Below are 5,588 nucleotides of genomic sequence, written 5' to 3'. Positions count from 1 at the left end.
AAGAAAATGGCTAAGACACAGATATAGCTCTATTCCTCTAATTTTTCAATTTTAGATATTTTCTACTAAATTCCTGTTAGAGAAAGCTTGGCTTACTGCTCTTCTTCACTTCCTCTCTATTTACACTCCTCTTCCCCCATCTCCTCAAAATAATCACATCACAATATTTGATACAACATTCTGATCTTGTATATAACATTTACAGCTATATACGGTGTATTATGCCTTCATTTTCTTTCTTATATATTTTTTCTTAGAATTAATAAGTGCTTCTTTTTTTATTTGATTTGCTTTCTGTGTTATTCTCATTAATTTTTCCCCAAGCTCTCTGACAACATTATACAACTTCTCTCGAAATACTCAAACTGAATTCTCCATTTGTTCTGTCCTAAGAAACATCCCTACCAGGCTCTCAGTGCCCCTCCTCAGCTTAGCCAAGTCACTTTCTAGGCCTATTTCGTCTAAGATTCCTATCCTTCAAAGGCTAAAAGTGACCAGTAAGAAGAAAATGGGGTGTGATGACTTCTGAAGCCCCTTCTCCCTGCTCTGGAACTTTGGTACAGAGATGAAGTGACCTGAAAAGTTCAAACAGGCTCCCGTGACAGGCCCTGAGACTGGATATGTGCTTTTAGCCAAGGCTGCTCCTTCACTCTTGTGTGGCCGCCAGATTCTGTATCCTCCTGGTGCAATTCAGGTTTGGATCTTTTACTTTGACTTCTAGTCCCTGCTGCTCTCTAGATCTTGATCATCCTCTTATTTCCATCATCTGGGAACCAATAATAAAAGAAGAGAAGAAATGTTGTGAAGGCTCCTAAACACCCTCGCCAGAAGTATTCTCATGTTTCTTGCTACTTATGTGTCCCATTAGAAGGAAAATTACCAGACTCCTGAAAAAAGTGGAAAACCCAAGTCAGAGGAAAATGGTGTTAAAGTTAATACCTTGTTATCCTCTCATCTAGGGACTGATTGAATTCCTGAAAGCTCTCGAGGTGCCCCTGCTGACAGCTGTGGCTGCAGGTTCAAAGTGTGGGGGAAATGTTTTCACTGCATGATTTTCTTCTCACACCTGGTGATGGAATGAAATATGCAAGAGGAAGTGGAATGGGAATATAAATATTGCAATAATGATGGTGGTGCTTTCATACCTGGTGTGGAATGGAGATTTGGTTTGGTTATAGAAGGCTGAGGCAAGGAGGACAATCAAAATAATTTCAAGATGCTAATGATACCTAGAGTTGTGTGAATCTGTGTGAAATGCTAAAGAAACACAGGCAATTTCTGCCTGATACTGCCAAGGAAATTATCTTACTCTTGTTTTTCCCTCCTCTCTTTTTCAGTTATGTGTAACACAACTGGAGATTAGAACAGAAAAGATGATCCTGGGGCTTTCTCTGAGAACAATGGCCCCCACCCCAATGACAGGTCAAGGATTGATGTTAGGAATTATCCACTCGTAAATGGAAATTAATACTCTAATTAGCAAGGTGGGAAAATCCATCTTATTGTAAATAGTGATACTTATAGATTGTGATATTCCTCTAGGGATTACAGGTTATTTAAAAGGAATAAATCAGGAACTACATTCGGGCCTATAAAGAATGCCAGAAATACTCATAGCAAAAATAAAACTAAAACCAACAACACTTTCACTGGAATTGTAAAACAATGGGTAAAGATGATTTTTAAACAGATACAGATTTGTGAATTGTGGCACTTCTTAGATGGAAAGCAATTTTGGATTGGCTTTTGAATATTAGCATTGTCACCTAGCTTTCTCACAAACAGATTTGGGATATTGGATAGAAAGATTAGTCTCACAAAAAGGAAGCGATGAATACTGCATTTCAAATAAAAGCAGTGGTCTCCAACAATGAAATATAAACATTCAATAAACCCGCAGCTCTGATGAAAATCTATATATCAGCCTTACAATTCCATAGCTCTTTATGATGTGGAACCTGCTTTCACATCCATTAACACACTTGATTCTCAAGAGAGGACACCTGAGGAAGTGGAGTCCAGAATGATTCAAATTCACACTGCCTCCCAGGTATTAAGAGACTGTGAGTATTTCATGTTCACCACCCCCGAACCACAGGTAAAATGCAGCCTTCCTCTCTAGGCAGCTAACATGAGTGAACCCAGGATGCCTTTTCAGGCACAGTAGGGTTGTGACTTTGTTGTAAGTTCAAGAATGAACTGATGCGAGTCAGTTAGGAAAACTACTGTCATAACCCTCATGAATATGGATTTAAGGATAGAAGAATTTCACCCTATTGTCTCTCTCATTACACTCAGATCTGGCAGATTGGCCAGGACTGGGAGTTACAGCCCACATCATAGTCTTCTTTCAATCAAATTTTATTTATCCAATGTCTTCCCTTCTGCCTCACAGAAGCCTACAGTGCAGCAGCTGGGTCTTCATTAGTTTTGTGTCTACACTGTGCCCTTCCCAGTGCCTAGCACAGAGGAATAGCTTCATAAACATGTGTGGGGTTGAAAAATCCACTGGAACAGACACTTTTCAGTGCCTCTAATTGGGTTATGTTGTTGGCATGCAGACTGGAAAACGTAGTCCATCTACTTGGAAGATTTGAGGAGTCAGATGTTTCCCTTTTAAACAATGTAACTTGGTCCTTGTCCTTCTGTATAATTGGGTCTTGTTTTTTGGAATTAAACAAAAAACTATAAGTGACCTTCTACTTTCCTAAAGATTGAATTCAGGTCTGAAAATCAAGTGATAAACTCATACGCTAAAAAAAATTAATTGCACATTTCCATTTCCCAAAACTCTAAATCTCCCATCAGGAATAGTGGACCCTGTGGCAGAGTTGGGGGACCCTAGCAAATGCCTGTAAGAGACTGCTCATGTGGTGCTGAAGTCCCCATGCCAGCTCTGGCCCACATTAGCCAGGTTCATTAGCCAGGACAAGATCAAATGAAAGGCGGCCGCCGTCGGAGGAAGGTGCACAGACTCCTGAAGCATCGGATAAAAAACCTGTACCAGCTTTAAAGAAAAAGCAATAAGCAGCAATTCTTACTTGTGTACATAAAAGGGATGAGATTAAAATAAACGTATGTAAATTTAGACAAAAGATAGAAAGGACCTAGGCCTAAACCTTAAGCATTTATTTTTGTAGGTGGTGTTTTGGTTCTTGCCTATTTTGTACAGCTTCTATGTAATATTTTAAATATCTGTAAATTTTTAATTTTATTTCATCACCAAGACATTAAAATAATAGCTGATAAAGCTAAAATCTTCTTTGACTGCCATCCTTACTCCTAGCTCCTCCCCTCTCCTGATCATCCAGAGGTAACCACACATCCTTTAGCATTCATCTCCAGATGTTTTGGCTCATTTACATATGTGTATATGTGTCCATAGAAACATACTGTATTGTCTGGTTCGTACATAAAGGGCAACATACATGTTCTGCAACTTTCTCTGTCAGTTAAAAAAAAGAGGGGGGGACACAGTATTTCATCAGATAGAGAGAGCATATTTATTTAGCCCAGTGGTGGTTTTGCATTGTAGTCATGTGAGAAAATAGCTCTAAAATAAATCCAATGCTCCACTCCCATTTTCAAAGATTCTGAAGCAGTTTGTTTCATTTCTCCTCCCTCACTCCAAGTGATGTTAACATTTTTTCTGTTATAACATATTACACTGTACAGCTATGTGTGTGATGCTCTAGGAAGACACCAAAGGGTGGAGGAAGCAGACATATAATAGCAACACTACTTGACACCACTTCCAGAAAGATGTGAAAAATATCTATTTCTGCATATACCTGCATGTTTACTATATGCTTGTCCCTACTCTTACTTGTTGTCTCAGACTGTTCAAGCTGCTGTAACAAAAATATGACAAACTGATGGCTCACAGTCTTGGAAGCTTAGAAGCCCAAGCTTAAGTGTTAGCAGATTCACCATCTGGTAAGGGACCTCTTTTCGGTTCACGGATAACTGTCTTCTTGCCATGGCCTTGCAAGGTAGAAAAAAGCAAAGGAGCTATCTGGGCCCACTTTTACTAAAGGACTGGTCCCATCTATGAAGTCTCCACCTCATGATGTAGTCCCTTCCCTAAGGCCCCAAATATCATCATATTGGGCATTAGGGATTTATATATACATTTTTCCCATGGAAGATGGTCTTTATTTGGATAATTTGGTGATGAAGACACAAAGAGTATAAGTGCCCAGGCACACTCATACACACGTACCCACACACACATGCACGTGCACACACACACACACACACACACACACCACACAGAACATTTCACAGGTAAAGGGATAGACAGTGGAAGAGAGGCCATAAGAGCAGCTGGAGGCTTCTTAAACCCAAAGAAGAGGAGCCTCAGATGGTACTCCCTGGAATTCCTGTTCAAAAGCCATATGGAAAAGCTGCTCTCCCAGGGAAACACCAGGCCACAGAGCAGTGGAGTTAAGAGAGATCTGGGTTTGGGTTCCAGGAAATGTGTTTCCTCACTATAGCAACATTTTCTGAGATAGAGTTTACTATGTAGTTCAGGCTGGCCTTGAGCTCACTATGTAACCCAGGCTGGCCTCATACTTGCACCAATCCTCCTGCCTTATCCTCCCAAGTGCTGGAATTATAAACCTGTGCCACTGCCAAGCTCCTCCTGAAGAAAACTTGCATCAGATTTCTATTTCTTTCCCCAGGGCCCCTCTGTCTCCTTGGTACCTGTGGAATTTCTCTGTGAGTAAAGGATAGCACCACAGCAACCTAGCAGGGCAGTCCACTGCACAACTGAAGATTAAATAGGGCTGAAAGGCAGCAATGAACCTCTCAGCTGGCTGGCATGATGGAGTTTGCTTTCAAGAGCACAGAACCATAAAGGAAAGTGGTACATGGAGGACTTTTCCATACAACCTTGGACCAGAGCACCTCTGATGGAGGAAAGGTCCCCATTGGAGCTTCCTATGAGTCCACTGGGCAATGAATGAGGCCTTTTCCAACTCCAGCTTATCCTTAGCTGTTTCAGATCCTTAGCCCCATCAGGAACTGTGGCGACAGCAGGAGGGATGAGAATGCTCTGCCAGACCGGTGCTAGTGCTGCAGGAGGACACATCACAGCCCACCAGCACCTGGACCATGGCTCAGGAAAACCTGCACTTTGGTGGTGGTGGGGGGGGTGTGATATAAGCTCTATGTTCCCATGCGGCAGCCACTTCCATCTACTCTTTCCTTCCTTGGCGAAGTCCACAGTTTCCACAGGAGATGCCTGGAGCCCAAGGACAATTCTGGTCTTCAGCTGCAGAATTTTTGCCCAAAACGGACCTTGAGAGGAAAATAGGCACTGGGACCAGAGGGGCTGGAGAAGGACAAAGGCCTTTCTCCAAACTACTACTCCAATCGTCTCAATACCCCTGCATCCCTGTAATGACCTACAGGATCCACACCAAAGGAGAAGAGCAGAAGTAGATTTGCATGGGCCAATCAGAGGCTCAGGACTACATCTTCTGCTGGTGTAAGAAAGGAGGAAGAGGGAGCCAGGGGCTGACCACAGTCACAGGAAGCTGGCTCATGGCTGGTCCAACACGAGCTGTTGGACAAAAATACCT

The sequence above is a fragment of the Fukomys damarensis genome, unplaced genomic scaffold (assembly GCF_012274545.1).
Source record: "Fukomys damarensis isolate Sample0158 unplaced genomic scaffold, DMR_v1.0_HiC HiC_scaffold_36, whole genome shotgun sequence".
Classification (NCBI taxonomy): domain Eukaryota; kingdom Metazoa; phylum Chordata; class Mammalia; order Rodentia; family Bathyergidae; genus Fukomys; species Fukomys damarensis.
This window is presented reverse-complemented; position numbering follows the sequence as displayed.